At 49.1% G+C, this 16,547-nt stretch overlaps 1 protein-coding gene across 14 annotated transcripts in view; it reads right to left on the bottom strand.

The window, feature by feature from the left end:
- Nucleotides 1-16,547, bottom strand: part of SGMS1 (sphingomyelin synthase 1) — an 86,897-nt gene that overhangs the window by 27,803 nt on the left and 42,547 nt on the right. For 13 of the 14 annotated variants that reach the window (XR_009933358.1, XM_062496703.1, XM_062496708.1 and 10 more), the window contains one exon: nucleotides 5,972-6,183. The exons of the other annotated variant lie outside the window; for it this stretch is intronic. The gene's annotated coding sequence lies outside the window, so the exon portion shown is untranslated. The remainder of the gene's footprint in view (nucleotides 1-5,971; nucleotides 6,184-16,547) is intronic. 14 annotated transcript variants of the gene reach the window in all.

Here is a 16,547-nt window from a genome sequence, read left to right as displayed (position 1 = left end):
AGGGAAAAATGTTTGCAAACAGTCCCTCTGCTAAACAGCCACATTGTTATCATTTAAAATACATACTGTTTGGGAGAGAGGTGCTGATGTAAATTCAGTAGCTCAGGAAATAAACCAAGGGAAAACTGTTCAGGGCTATGAGGGTTCACTCTCAGCTCCTCAGAAGGACTTCTTCCCTCCTCTAAAATCCTGTTCCCAGCAAACACTTGCACCACTTCTGTTCCTGGAAGCTGCCAGGAGATGCGTGAAGGCAAACACAGCAGAAAGTTACTTTCATTTCTCGTTTGGCATTTGCAATATCACTTTTCAGAACTTCACCAGAACTAGAGATCCCCTCCCCACCTGAAACATCTCTCCACTCTCTCTCTGCAACTGGATTAACACAAACTAAAGTTTCTCAAGGTTTGTCCAGGTCAGATCACACAATCCCAGGATGGCTCAGGCTGGAGGGAGCTCAGTGAGCATCAGAGCCCTCCCTGCACACAGGGACACCCAGGGCTGAGGGCCCCTCTCAGCTGGGGCTCCTCTCCAGGCTGGACAGCCCCAGCTCCCTCAGCCTTTCCTGGGCACCGAGATGCTCCAGGCCCTTCCTCAGCGCCGCAGCCTCCGCTGGCCCCGCTCCAGGAGCTCCTGTCCCCGCTGTGCTGAGGATCCAGAGCTGGACACAGCACTCCAGAGGTGCCTCCAGGGCTGGCCACAGGGGCAGGATCCCTCCCTGACCTGCTGCCAATGCTCCTCCTGCTGCCCCCAGCGTCCCATTGGCCTCCTTGGCCCCAGGACACTCTGCTGCCCCAGGGACAGCTCGGTGTCCCCCGGGATCCCCAGGACACTCTGCTGCCCCAGGGACAGCTCGGTGTCCCCCGGGATCCCCAGGACACTCTGCTGCCCCAGGGACAGCTCGGTGTCCCCCGGGATCCCCAGGACACTCTGCTGCCCCAGGGACAGCTCAGTGTCCCCCCCAGCCTGTGCTGATGCCTGGGGTTGTTCTTTGTTGCTTTAACCTCAGTCCAACATCCAAACACACTGAGAGATCTGAACAATGCCAGGATTTAGGTGGGGTGTGACTGGTTTAGAACAGACAAACCAATGTCCCCAGAGCAAAGCAGGTGGCTGAGATTAAAACAGAAAATTTCATCAAAGGAATTAGAAATAATACAGAAAAAATCCCAGAAAGCTGGGAAGATAAAGAAACTGAAATCAAAGTTACACCAAAACTCACTTGCTGTTCCTCCAACTAAATCCTTCTCATCCTTGATGCTTAACACCCAACAATCCCAAAGCATCACCTTCTCCAATACAAATAAATTGGGAGTCAAATGTATTCAGATTCACTGTTTCAAAAAAAACCCCAAGTATTACAACATCCATATTCTTAGTGGCAAAAAAACTGCTTGATTGCTGAAGTGATCTTTTAAATTTATTTTAAAAACTGTGTTATGTCTATCACTGAGACCAAAGAATTTTTACTCCTCCTTATGAAAGCAGCCCAGTAATTAGTGAGAAATCATGCTGAAGTGTTATGAAACTTAACTGAATAAAAATACCTGCTTGTCTTCAGGATTCTTTTTCAGAGGTTGAAGTGCAACTTCAATCCTTAAATTCACTTTTAAAAGGTAGAAGGTAAAACAATTCCAGGTAAAGGTAAACTCTAACTTGATACTGAATTCCACCTTGTATTCACAGCTTCTCAAAAAAAAAAAAAAATATATATATATACTGCTTGCCTTCAAGGTATTTGCCCAGGAAACATGACAGGTTTTCTGACCTAAGTATTAGATAAACATTCTTTAGCTATGACTGATAACTACTGTAGTCCCTCCACTGCATCCTTTGCAGGGAGTGCTTGGTGGACACATCCTGGGTTTTAGGATCTATCTAGGATGGATATCCAGGATATCTGAAATGCCCCTGGATATTTTTATCTCAGCACTATATAGGATGGGTCACTGTTTATCAGTGTGTGTCTGGGAGTGCTACAACAACAGGAGCAGAACCCAGGAGCAGCAGGAGAACTCAAACAGCTCTAAAGGCTGATAAAGAGTTCAAAAATTAAAGAAAGCAAATAAAAATAAACTCAAATCCCCAAAACCAAAGGGGGGGGAAAAAAGAAGCAGCTGCAAACAAACTTTTCAGTAAAGAAAATAATGGTTTTCCTAACTGGATTTTAGGAATTCAGTTGTTTTAGGAAAGGCAACAGAAAATATACCAAAATGACCAGTGATAACCACAAGGAACAGTGATAAACACTGAAGGTTGGTGACAAAACACTGTACAGCGACCGCTTCCTAAAAGCAACACTTAAGAAGTCCATGGTTTCCAAAGCACAAGTTCTTTATCCCTGGCTTGTCTGTGACACTTCACACACTTATTGCAAAATAAAGTATCTTCTCAGAGTGTCATATTACACATTCACATTCAGTGAAATCACACCCCCAGCACTTTTTGGTTTTGCTGGTTTTTTTTTTCCCCAAGTAGAACTCTCCTCATAAAACAGCAGAGTAAGAACAATTCAAAGAGCAAAGTAGACCTCTTTAAATCTTTGTCCTTAACTTGGGCAGACTAACCCAGATGAGTTCGGCTGTAGCTGGAAGTTTAAATCCAACCTTTCCAATGGGAGCCTTCACCTGAACTCCAGTCCCTGCACAACTGGACTCGTGTCCCCTTGTGTCAGCAGAGCTCAACAAGCTTTTCTCAGAGGCATCCCCTCCTCCTGTCCTGTGCCTGGGTGATTCCACGGTGGAAAACCTGCTCTTTCCCTGGTTTTCTGCAGGCACGGAGCACCAGCAAGTCCTTCCCCTTTCGGTGGCAGCAGCGAGTTGCGAGAGCAGCCCGGCTGGATGCTGAAACCGTACCTCACATTTCCTAATCCGCCTTTCTATTTTTAACCACAGTCATTTCCCCCACCTCCTTTGCCATGCAGACAGCTGCAGAAAGCAGCTGCAGAAAACAGAATGCTCCATCAGGGCAATTCTCCTGGCAAAAAAACATCTTCAGGCCAGAGGCAAGTGCACAAGGAACGGCAGAGACACTCTGAACGTGTCTCCCTTCTCCTTGTCCCTTGTGGCCACAACAGCTCTGACTGCACACAGAGTGTGGCAACCTGGTTACCCAAAGCACCGTGGCTCACCTGAACTGGCTGAGATCCTAATCAGCACCTTCTGTCCCTAAAAAACTCAAAGCAGAGAGGCTCAAGCAAGGATCTGCTCCTGTTGCGGGCTGTCCTAGGGCAGGGAGGAGGGACCACCCTGCCGTCTGCAAGGCAGATCACCACCTGACACAGCACCTGGGAGCACTTGCTGGGGCTCCCCAGGACAAAGACCTCCCTCCACAAACTCACACCTCCTGGGGAAAGGTCTGGAGTCACCTTGTCCTCCAGGTTTGGGTATCTCCTCCCTAGGCACTTGGTGTCAGGTGTAACCCAGACACACAGCAAGACCCGAATTCTCTCCTCACATGGGAGAGCAGCTTTAAAAAGCTCAGCTTTAAAAAGCTAACGTGCAGCCAGGCTGTAAAGTTAACCAAGCAAAAAGGGCACTTTCCCAAGCAGCAGGAGCAGTCTGGAGCTTTCCCAGGCAGCTGGAAAGCTGGGCACACAGAGCACAGGCTGTGCGGGGCGCTGAGCCGTGCCGAGTGGCACACAGCACTTGGGACGTGGGCTTCACTGAAAGTGAGGTCCAGGTTTCTGAGCTGTGCCCTCCAAGTCCTTGCTTGGACCCATTTTTGCCTTGGAGATGCCTGAAAAATCCCCTGGTAGGACCAGCCAGACCTTTGGCAGAAGACAGCCAAGCTGAATTTGGCACTTAAAACAGACCCAGCTTAGGGGTGAAAGGCACAACTCCAAGACCGACTAAGGGAGCTTAGAGGAGTTTAACTGGAAGTTTTGAGTCATGCTCTTGGACATGGGCAACTAGAACAGCTTAAGCCCTTCTTGAGCCGTTTTTCTTTTGTTCAGACAACAGCTACAAACATCACAAATGAAACTACTTCTGCTGTTGTCCATGTGCTGCAGATTTTCCATGCTTGAAGTTACTCACATAAAACAGACTCGCTGCCAACACAATCTATCAAAATGTAAAGCAAATGCAGACAGGACTGTACAGACTAAGTATTAAATGCTTCAGAGAAACCCATCTCTTACATGCCTACAGAAACCAAAGTCAACCAAAACAGAAGGCTGGTGTGGAATTAAGCACAGCAAGACCCACAGCAAATCTTCCCAACTCAAACAGATTTGAATCACAGGATGCCAGGAAACTAAGCTGCTAAGCAAAACACTCCATCAGCCATAAACCCACATGAAATTACATTTCATTAATGAATGACAGTGTTAACAAGTAAGTAAATGCTGTGTTTCCCCTCTGCCTTCGCTGGAGCTGCTCCCTTAGGAAAAACACCATAGGGAGAGCAGGTCCCCTCCCATCATTAATCCACTGGACTACAGCACTTTGTTAACAGGCGAAGAAAACACGGCAGCGGCAAACAGCTACGTGTGAAACCAAGATCTCCAAGTAATTTCACTTCTTACCTTCTGGAAAATGGGAGTTTCAGGGGCAGAAAACCTCTTTAGCAGCTTTTACAGGCACAGGGCCCCTGGGTTAATGATTCACCTGACAGTGCTATTTAGCAGATTTAGATAAGAGTGGTTTTGTTACGGTCTGTTTTCCTGCCTTTGTCTGCATAACCAAATCAACTGGCAAATGAAGTAGGCAGGGTATTACTTGACAGAGCAGGAAGAAATTCATGCTCCTCTCAGCTTGCTTACACCATCCTGCTATAAAAACACATTTTTTTCTACCGACACACGTGCCCATCTATACACACACAGCCTAAAAACCAACGCCTGAAGTAGCTCTTCTGTGTGTGTACACTTGTGTGTGCATATACACAAATATATGTATAAAAAATACACACAGATGAGCTACTGCAGGCAGTTTGGTTTGGTTTCTTCCCCAGAAGCCAAGTTTAAAAAAACCCTTGACTCGTCGCTCTAAATCTATTAGAAAGCTTCCAGATTAAAGCATTGAGTTCCAAAGAGGTTTAGGATGAGAAGAAAAGGCGGCTGTGCCCAAAACGCACAAATAGGATCAGAGCCCCTGGAAAGACTCCGCAGCGGATGCAGGGCGCAGCTCTTGGATAAAGTTCTGCTCCCCCTGCTGCAGCGCCCGCAGCCTCCCAGGAGGATCTCTGCTGTGCCTGTGACTCACGGGCTGTTCTCCACACCCAGGGCCACCCTGCTGTACCACGGCAGCGTTCATCTGCGGGGCAGCGGTGACACAGTGACAGCACCGGGACACGGCACTGCCCAGGCACAGCCGCTCTGCGACCTCACGGGAAGCCTAAAGCGCCTTCTTGCTCCTGCTCTTTCATACAAACACTGCAAACAACTGCCCTGGGGATATCTGGCAGCAGTCAACGGGGAGGTCAGGCGTGAGGAGAGCTGCCCGAGGTGGCAAAGGGGACAGCAGATTGTCCCCGGCTTTCAGTTTGTGCAGACAACGCCGCGCTGTGTAACTCTGGTTATCTCCCACAGGTGTGCTGCAAACAAACCTCCAAAGCTGGAAAGCACAGGGAGATTCCGTGCCCCTGCAGGAGATGAAGCTGCCAGATGGAAACACGGCCCCGACGGAATCTAGGGGACAAGCCAGGGGGACTCACCGGCACGTCACTGCTGCCCTGCGTGCTGGCAGCCCGCCTGGTTGCTAGTAAAAAAGACCACAAGCTAAACTAAAAACGAAGATTAAAAACCAAGCAGCAAACAGCAAAGCAACCACAAGCTTAAGTGCCACTTTCAAAAAAGTCACCCAAGCAAAAAGACAACTAACTCTCCAGAGTTGTGCTGTAGATCTGACTGTATCCAAGTATCCAAGTCCCTCTGTCGCTCCCCAAACGCAGCCCCCGGCCCTCCAGCAGCGGCCAAACACGCCTCTACCAAACACTCAAACGGGACCGGGCGGAGAGGAGAGCTACTCACTGCTGGAAACCAGGCGGCAGACAGCAGCAGATAACGCGGCTTTTCCTCTTCCAGCGGCAGGCAGAGGACGGGGACGCGGCGGCGGCGCGGTCACTCCCGGAGCGCGCCCGCGCCTCCTCCGCCAGCCACGACTTCCTCCGCGTTCAAAGTCGCCTCTCCACTTCCCCCAGGCTGGGCTTCGGCGCTGCTCCTCTCCCGGCTGCTCGCCAGCCCTGCGGAGGGAAATAGGGAGGAGAGGTGAGCGGAGATCCAGAGGGGAAGGAGCGACGGCGCTCCCGCCGCTCCTTCCCCGGGAGCGCCAGTGCGTCAGCACCGGGAGAGGAGGGGACGGAGCGGCCGCGACAGGAGGAACAGCGGGAGGAGGAGGAGGCCGGGAGTGCCAGCCCGGCCGCGGGTGGTGCAACAGCTCCCAGCTGTGCTGTTCTACGGGCAAACGGCACCTAAAACACGGGGAAATGGGTTTATCGCCTAAGTTCGGTCTGGTGGTTCCTACTGTACTCATGGAACGCTTTCATTAAGCATCACTTTTGAAAGCTGAAAAAGTCACTGCAGGAAGGAAGGACTCCTTTTTTCCAATATATATGAGTACCAGATGTTAAGTCCTATCCTACGAATTCAAAAATAAAATTTAAAAAACTCTCCACCAGAAAGAAAAGTCGTGTTCCACCACACTAACACGACGCAAAACAACCAATTCCCCAAGCTTTCCATGAATTTTTTGGCTCCACCCCACTGCTGCCACCAGCAGCAGAGTCCCTGGCCAGGCAACATCACCGGCCCCGAGGGCTGGGCTGGCATCCAGCCTCTATCCAAAAGGACACAGCAAGGACTGGAAGCACACGGGACCTCCTGCCCGCGGATCCAGCGGGAAAGGCTGGTGAAAGCATCCCAGGTAAGAGAGAGCAGAGGATGTCTGCTGGCCGCTGCCTTGGGACAGCGGGGAGTTGCTGTAATTCAGTACAAAACCACAACACAAAGCAGGCTGAGTCACATGTTGGGAAGACTGATGAGATGAGCAGCGCTGGCAGTGTTTTCCAGCAGAGCACTGACTCTCCGGAGTCCGCTGGCTGCTGGATCCAACAGAAACACTGTCCAGGAGTGAAGTCAGAGGCATAGGAAGCAGCCTGCTTCCACTGCACAGATGAAATAAAATTGAAAAATAGGCACCGGCAGTAACAAATAGCAGCGTCAAGTTTACTGAGCTCCATCCCAAGAGAGGGAGCCTGTTGCCAGGAATACCAGGAATCTGCAGAGCCACCTCGAAGAAGCACAGGGTGGAAAAAGTATTTTCAGAAGCTGCACACAGAAATCCTTCCACACTCATCCTATCTTACAGAAACCAAGTATTTTAAAGGAGTAGCTGCTTTGGGGTTTTTTAATAGATCCACGCCCCTGAACATGGTCCAGCAGTGCTTGTTCCTAACACATGGAGAAGACAGCCAAGTATCCAGTGGAACAATGTGCTCACCATCAGCTCCTCAAAGTTTAGACGCTAAAAAATGGCCCACGGTCAAGTCTAACTCAGCCCATTTTATTTTAAATCTAAGGAGACATGGAATGAGGCACCAGTGAACTCCCTTTCTCTGCAGCAGTCTTTCAGTAACTGGGCTCTGTAACACTCAACAGATGTCACCTGCCCAACCTGGCCCCTGTTTCCAGGAGGGATTCTGGAGTGAAAACAGTAACTGCTCATCACCTAAAGACTTGTTAGATGTAATTCAACTGGTAACAATTGTGTAAATCCCTCCCACTGAGAATATATATAAGGGATCTACAGCTTAAGATGCCACAGGCCAAGGACTTCTTGTTATGCTGAAGACACTCATGTCTGCTTTGGGCCCTCACACACCGCTCAGGCCAGCAGAAGTCACCTGGTGAACCCAGAGGCCAACTCAGTAACTCCCTCCCGACAATAAATGCATTCATATTTGACAGAAATGCTCCTGTGTGACTCCAGCAGATCTTATCTTGGCAATATTTTTTTCCCCCATAATCCAGGCCTGTGTGAGTTCAGTGACCTCAAGGCACGTAACAAAGCTAGCTCTGTTTTCCCACAGTCAGGTGGGGCCAGAAGGGAGAAGACAGCTGGACGAGTATTACAGGTAATTAAAAGTGAGCTTTGAGAACAAGAGAGAACACCTTTTCAACCATGGTGCATTTAAATACTGCATGTATCCAGACAGATACAACACAACACCCTGCAAAACCCTAAACAAATTAAGAAGAAAAAAAAAAAAGACACACACTGAACTCTTCCACAGGATGTGCAAAGGAGGGTTTTTTTTTTCTCCTAGACAATCCAGCCAGGACATATTTAGCCTAAGGGCTGAAAGAGAGGGCAGCCTGAGCTGATGACATAAGTTTCTTTCTATAGGACTGAATATCTGGGAGTACTGATCTCAGTTCAGTGGCTTTTGCTGTTTCACCTCTGCCTTCCCCCGTCCTGCTTCAACAGGAGAGTGACACTTGCCTGAAAAATGCCTGAAGAACAGAGATGGCCACGGAGATGTTTCTTCTTTCCCACCAGAACATGAGCAATGTGACACAAAGACTGACTGCTGCCACTGAGGAGAAAGGGCTGCTACCAAGCTCCAGTGCTCATGTGTCTTGATCATTCAAGCACCACATACATTTGGAAATGTCCTTCCAAAGGCCTGGGGAAAGACCTTCCTTGCCTTGACAGCTTAAAACTGCCTGAACATCAAAAACAGTGAGATTATGTTGAGCCCCCTTTTTCCCTACCCATCAGAAAATAATCATGTATCAGCAGATCAAATCCAGCATGGAGGGTGGGAACAAAAGTCCTGGGCAAGAGAGAAAAAAACTGCTCAGAATCACAGGATCCCTGAGGCTGGAAAAGCCCTCCCAGCCCACGGAGCCCAAGCTGGGATCCGCACCTTGTCCCCAGCCCAGAGCACTGAGTGCCACGTCCAGCCCTTCCTTGGACACCTCCAGGGATGGGCACTCCAAAGCTCCCTGGGCAGTCCCTGCCAAGGCCTGAGCACCCTTTCCATGGAGAAATTCCTCCTGCTGTCCAACCTGAGCCTCCCCTGGCACAGCTTGAGGCCGTTTCCCCTTGTCCTGTCCCTGTTCCCTGGAGCACAGCCCGACCCCCCCTGGCTGTCCCCTCCTGTCAGGGAGTTGTGCAGAGCCACAAGGTCCCCCCTGAGCCTCCTTTTCTCCAGCCTGAGCCCCTTTCCCAGCTCCCTCAGCCCCTCCTGGGGCTCCAGCCCCTTCCCCAGCTCCGTTCCCTTCCCTGGACACGCTCCAGCCCCTCCAGGGCTCTCTGGCCAGGAGAGCCCAGAGCTGGGCACGGCCCTCGAGGTCCCTCAGCAGGGCCAGCCCAGCACTGTGACTGTGTGATGTGCTCATAGGGCTTCACACGAGCAATGTAAATCTATACATCCACCCCACATATCCCAAAAAAACCTTCAAAGCATTTTGTTTTGGTGTGTTTGTTCAAGTAATTTGTCCTGGTCTCTGACATACCAGAAAAAATGCGCTACAGGAGGATTATAAAGCTACTCTGACCTTCATTTGCATTAAATCACTTAGAGAAGTAGTGTGAAACTGTATTATTACACATGTAATAAAACAGAAATTATTATTTCATCTGTCTTACAGCATTAACAGCCATTACAACTTCTTATGTGAAAGGCTCTTAATGAAACTAAAACTATTTACATTAATGGGGTTCTGAGAGAAACTAAAAACCATGAAACAGCTGAGTTTAAAATCTCTGAAGTATTTTCAGAATAACTTCCAGAAGCACCAGGTGAAGAGCTTAGGTGTGTTTGCTAACACAAAGGGAGATTCCAGAGCACTGATGTGCTCATCAGTTCCAGCAATTAAGTTTCCTGGGAGGAATGCTGTGTCATGTAACCTGTGACTCACAGAGCAATGTCCGCAGGAAACCACTCTTCTCCCTCTCTCCCTGTAAAAATATCAGCCTTGCTTGCAAGTTGAACTGAGTTCCCTGAGAAAAATTCCTCCAAATTCAGCATCATATGCTTGAGCACGTATGCAAGAGTGAAGGTGTATTCTAAACCTTGACAGCAAACCAGAATCCTCTGGAAAAACAGCTGGAGACTCCTCCTGCTCCTGGGTGAGCAGGGAGTTAAGAAACACCTCGTGCTGCTGTGTTTGGACACATGGTTGTCCTTTGCCCTTGCAGCAGTTTTGCAACCCGGGATGCTCTACGTGGCTGAGTTGATCCAGGGCACTCCCAGCCCACTCCCGTTCCCTACAAACCCCCGGACATGGGGCTGCACCGCTGGGACAGCTCTGAGGTGATCACACACATCCCTTGTGCACACACTCTAAAAGGGATGGCAGGAGCAGCAGTGGGATCCCAAACCCCTGGAGGTCCACCAGGATACGGGACCTCACAGTGAAGTGTCTTCACTCCATGCCACTCGTTGTCCAAGCTGCTCCTGAAGTTCTCATCTAACCTAAACGGATAAAACCCTCACTCTGCTCATGATGGGTACTTCCCAGGGCTGCAAGGTCTGCCCAGCCTTCTGTTTTTTTTGGTCCAAGGCCATGGTTGACCTTTAGGTCCTTGGAGAAACACACAGACCTTCCCAGGGATGGCTCTGCAGAGCTGAACACCCAGCATTTCTCCAGGGGAAAACATGCTGGAATGGCAATTCCATCCAGGGCATGTGCAATCACATACCCAGGTGAAAGCAAGATTTTAATACCAGAAGTCCCTTTTGAGCCTGGAAGAGTGAAGCTTTCCATAAAAGAGAAAAATTGAAATGAGACACCCTTTTCAAACTCCCCACTCAACAATAAGGACATTTTCCACAGGGCAGGGTATCATTCCCACGTGACTGCATCCCACATACAGCTACAGCACTCCCATCTTGGGAAGTGCCACTCCTACTCCCTGATCCACTTATTCTGCCCTCCCAGAAGTCTCATCACCCATGTGTGTTAGAATCTTCCAGTTAGAAAAGTCACCAGCTCTAAATTTTTGTTTCTGTGTCTTCCAAATGCGAAATTTCAACCCAAAGACCTCTGTTACAGATTGTTTCCTCACCAAATACTGTAATGGGACACAGATTGGTGTCCCACTGATTTTTTCCATCAAAAGAGTTTGCTGTTTGCCCCACAGCTTGGGACAAGGCTGCTGGTTTGTACACCAGCAGTTTGGCACTATCAGGCGCTCTGGCTACTTCAATGCCTTAGACACATCAAGCAAAATAAGCATTTCAAAACAACAAACCCCAACCAACCAAAAATGAATTCAGCCACCTCCCCAAATCCAAAGCAACAGTTAATGCAGGATGATGTTTGGTGCTAGAGGTCAACAGCAGGGTTCGTGGGTGTGGAGGGGGCTTTTTCCTGTTAAAGATAAATCAACCCTGTCTCCACATCCTGAGTTTTGTTTGCAGGCCACAGCCACACCAAGCACAATGCAGTGAGAAATCCACTCCTTAGGGCTCTTTAACAAGATGTTTGTTTGTTATCCCAGACACCTGCTGCTCCTCACAGCCTCATTTCCCTCACAGCCAGGCAGCAAACCCAGAACAACACACACTCCACTCCAAGAGACTGAAGATAAAACATTCATTATCAATTCATCCTGGCCTCCAGTTTCCCTTTTTTTCCCTATGGAGCTGGCGGTCAATATCCACAGGTTAAACGGCCCTGACATCCCCAGCTATCCAATACCTTTGTCATTAATAAGCATGATGTGGATTAATATTCAAATATACACTTCCTCTGCCCCAAGGGCAAAGGGAACAACACATCAGGAGCGATAAGGAGCTGTTTGTGAGGGATGCAGGGTGTTGTATTCCCAGTATCCTGTGTCAGGGCTTTACACATGGGTGAGCTGTGCAATTCCATCATTCCAACTCTCATCCTCCTTCTGGTGACTTCCCTGGCCACAAGTTCACCTGGGTTCTAAGGATGACCTTAATTAAGAGCTGGAAAGAACAAATTATGCTCAGGAAGTCAGAGTCATTAATCCAAAAGGCTTAAAGATTTTACAGGGGTTTATATGCATCTGTTTATATGTCCCCTTATCTCATCCTACAAAAAAAGGGAACAGGCAGCAACGATACCACAAGCAAAGGCTGCTTTTGGTGTCACTCAGATAAAATCTAACTGTACTTTTATCTCCACCAATGATCAAAATGCAACAAAAACTTGGCCTGCTAGACCTTATTTTTATAACCTACAGTTCAATTTATCCTTAAAAAATGTTCAAGCATAAGCTCTCTGTAAGCATGAAAAATAACAGCCTGGTCCTTCAGAACCATCAAAATTCTGCTGTCTGGCATATATGTCCCCCCCAAAAAAATCAGTGTTCAATGAAATCCCAACTCATATTTCTTACACGGACACTTTTCTACAAGCACCTGAATTATTTGTCTCTTACTACAATTCCAAACAGGAACTTGAACACAGACCTTCATCCTGCTGGACCTTCATCCTTCAGGACCTTCCTGAAAGAACTTCATCCTGCTCCCACCATATCCAAGTGTCACAAAAGGTATAAAATCATGGAATGGTTTGGATTGGAAGGGACCTTAGAGGCCATCTCATTCAACCCCTGCCGTGGGCAGGGACACTTCCCACTATCTCAGCATGTTCCATGCCCTGTCCAACCTGGCCTTGGACACCTCCAGGGATTCAGGGGCAGCCACAGCTTCTCTGGGCAACTAGCTCTGTCTGGGCTTCATCATGCACTAATTAAACTAAACTTGTATTTACAACACAAACATATTATGCTGTAGCATACACAGAGCAGCTAAATCAAACCATGGCCAAATACCTTTCCCCTGGCATTCACCACGTATATTTTGGCTGCCATTTACTGTGCTGGCACTTGCATTTCTGCTCCTGACACCAGTCACAACACACAGATTATGTTCGTGTTTTCAAACCCCAAAATATCAAAAACCCCTCTCCAGGAGCACAGACAAGGGGACTCACTCTGCTTGATACTGACAGGAGCTGGAGCTGCTGGCATGAGTCCAGAGGAGGCCATGGAAATACTCCAGGGGCTGGAGCCAGGCTGGGGGAGCTGGGGGTGTTCTCCTGGAGAAGGCTCCAGGGACATCTCAGACCCCCTTCTAGAGCCTAAAGGGGCTCCAGGAGAGCTGGAGAGGGACTGGGGACAAGGGATGGAGGGACAGCACAGAGAATGGTTTCCCACTGCCACAGAGCAGGGATAGATGGGATATTGGGATGGAATTGTTCTCTGGGAGGATGGGGAGCCCTGGCACAGGGTGCCCAGAGAAGCTGTGGCTGCCCCTGGTTCCCTGGAAGTGTCCAAGGCCAGGCTGGATGGGGCTTGGAGCAGCCTGGGACAGTGGAAGGTGTCCCTGACCATGGCAGGGGATGGCACTGGATGGGCTTTGAGGTCTCCTGCAAGCCAAACCATTCCATGATTCTGTGATGATTCTGCTGCCTCCTGGTTATTCCCAGTGGATTACCCAAGGTTATCACTGAACAATTGATTCCACAGGAGTTAAGTGGGGTAGGTGTGTACCTCAAACTGGGGACACCACCACCCCTCTCATGCTTTCAAAGAAACCCCTGCTATTTTTAAGGACCTGTAACTACTCCCAAAGGCTGACCTCACTTGGGTACTATTGTGCTGCACCCACAATTTCCTGGAGCAAGAATAGCTCAGATTCTCCCCCATCCACACCAAAGAGTTCCAATCCAGAACATTTCCACAAAACTTCCACTGTCTTTTGTGTTTCCTAAAAATCACTGTCAGAGGTTTTACCCCTGCAATTACAAAAATGCAGTCTGGTTAGGAGTTAAAAATATCTAACAGGGAGTAAAACGCTGAAAGTAAATATTTCAAATTTCTAGAGAGGTAGACTTACTTTCTTGGCTGTTTTTTTTTATGCTGGACTGTTGTATTTGCTCAGGGACTGGCACTTCTGCAAAAAATCAGGGTTAAACATGCCCAGCTTCATACTGAGCACTTCAAAACCTTTGAGTGCTATTTTCTGTGTCTTCTACAGGTCACAAGCAGCAAAAAGCAGCAAATGCAACTTCAGATGTCAGAAAACCTGGTCTTAACCAGAAGTAAATGCCCTTATTTTGCAAACTGCCCTACAAACACAATACAGACTGTTCAGTTTATAGCTCTACAAAACCATCATCCAAATCCCTTATTTTAGATTCAGACCGAGCACAATAATAATAGAAAGGCTTGGGACGTTTCTGAGCCAGGGCTCTGAAGGGCTTAGAAAGCTACAGCCAAGGCAAAATTCAGTTTTACTGTAAGGAAATCACTTCCACAGTGTAATCACAATATCTGGGGAGCAGGAGGAGAAGGAAAAGCCCCTGTGCATCACCTAATGAGGGGGGACAGCAATCCCTGAGCTGTGATGCTGTGCATGCAAGCAGCTGATGAGACAAATCTCAAAGAGCCATTGTCCTGAGCCTGGCTCCTTTCAGCAACTCATTTCACAGCTCCTCTCTAAAAACCACCCCGGAGTTTCACGCCTCCACCCCCCGGAATGAGAAGTTCACGGCTTTCGGGGGTGTATGTCACTGCATTAGTCAAACAGAAAAAGGCATTTACCTTCCCAGGCTTCCTGTCCTTCCCAGGTGACAATTTCCTACGACTGTCCAGGACTCCCTTCTCCCCCGGAGGAGAAGAAAGGAATGCTTTCTCCTGCAGGTTTGCTTTTCGTTTGGCTCAGACGGAGAGATTTCTTCCAAAGCAAACACTCCTGCAACGTCACCGCGGATATAAATAGGCAGAGGAGAAGGAGGGAGAAGCACAGCCCTTCTGGAGAGACTGGATACATTAGGAAACACGCAAGTAGGGGAGAATATCAGACAGAAATAAAGCCTTTATTTTCCTAAAGCTGCACGCATATCCTCGACTCGGACACCACAGCCAGGCTGAACGATCCAAGAGAAATATTGCATCCATCCAGTAAGACAGGGGGGTTCTCATATATCCTGGGGTTTTGCCAGGAGCTGTGCTATTTCTGCTGCCACTCTGGAGCTCACATACACAGCTGCAAGTCCAAATAAATGCCAGGAAAGCCACCTGCACCCACACAGCAGGGAGGGCACGCAGGCACAGAAGGGTTCCATGGACCATTGTCTGAGAAGCTGTGGCTTCCCCTGGATCCCTGGCAGTGTCCAAGGCCAGGCTGGATGGAGCTTGGAGCAGCCTGGGATCGGGGAAGGTGTCCCTGCCCATGGGAGTGGATCTCACCCTTACAGACAGGCAAGAACTGGTCAGGGATACCAAGGTCTGGGCACCTCTGACCATGGAGTTCTCAACCCTCAAAGGAGCTGAGGGATAAAGCTGTTATCACAGCCCTGAGCTTGAGGAAAATATACCTCTGCATCATCTTCAGGGGTGTTCATGAGGAGTCCCATGGGCTTAGAGAGAAAAGGGACCCAAAAGAGCTGGTTGATAAAAAGGATCATCTCCTCCGAGCTGAAGGACAGACCATCCAACTAAGCTGAGGGGGCAGGAGGCTCCCATAGAGGATCACAGAGCTCCTGATCAGAACCAAGTGCAAAGAGCAAGGCAGGGGCAGGTGATCCAGGAAGAATCTGGGAACATTGATTGGGCAGGGGCAGGTGGTCCGGGAGGAGTCCGGGAACAATGATCCTGCAGGGGCAGGTGGTCCAGGAGGAATCTGGGAACACTGATGGGGCAGGGATAGGGCTAAGAGAGCAAAGACACATCTAGAATTGAATCTGGCAAGGGATGTGAAGGGTGCCAGTGAGGCCAACCTTTGGGCACTTCAGGCCCCTGACACCAAAGGGGAAATCCAGACATGGAAGGCTTATCCTTAGAGGAAAAGGACTAGGTTAGGGGACAGTAGGCTGGACATACTTCATCCCATGGGTTCTGATGGGATGGATCCAAGAGTGCTGAGGGAGCTGGCTGCTGTCACTGTGAGGCCACACTTGATGAACTTTGGAAACCATTTCCAGTTACCTGAAGGACAAGAGGCTGATCAGGAGTAGTCAGCATGGACATAAGAAGGGAAAAAATCCTGCTTCACCAGCCTGACCTCCTCCTGGGATGAAACAGCCTCAGTGGATGAAGAGAGTGCAGAGGATGTTTTCTGTCTTGGCTTTGGCAAGACTTTCAACACTGGCTCTTCTCACACCCTCAGATGAGCTGGCAAAGTATGGAGAAGCCAGGAGAGCAGGGAGGTGGGTGGAAAAGTGGCCAAATGGCCAGGCCCAGCAGGGAGTTGTACAAAGTCCAGTTGTAGGACAGACACCTCCCACGGACCAATATGAGAGCCAAAATAATTTAACCTCTTTTAATGACATGGAGGATGCGCAGAACACAGTGCCCTTAGCACTTTGCTGGTGACACAATAACTGGGGTGAGTGGCCACTACACCAGATGGTCACACTGCCACTTGGATGAACTCTAAAAGGCAGGAGCAAAGGGCAGGCAGGAGTCCCATGGTGTTCAAACAAAGGAAAGGCAGAGTCCTTCCTTCACCTGGGGGAAGAGTGATCCCAGAAGCCAGCACAGGCTGGGAGCTGACAGACTGGCAACAGCTCTGCCAAGCAGGACCTGTGGGTCTGGATGGCAACAAGCTCCCAGGAA

This window comes from Cinclus cinclus, chromosome 7, assembly GCF_963662255.1.
Source record: "Cinclus cinclus chromosome 7, bCinCin1.1, whole genome shotgun sequence".
NCBI classification, from domain to species: domain Eukaryota; kingdom Metazoa; phylum Chordata; class Aves; order Passeriformes; family Cinclidae; genus Cinclus; species Cinclus cinclus.
Note: the sequence above shows the minus strand (reverse complement) of the source record. Positions and strands in the feature narration are given on the sequence as shown.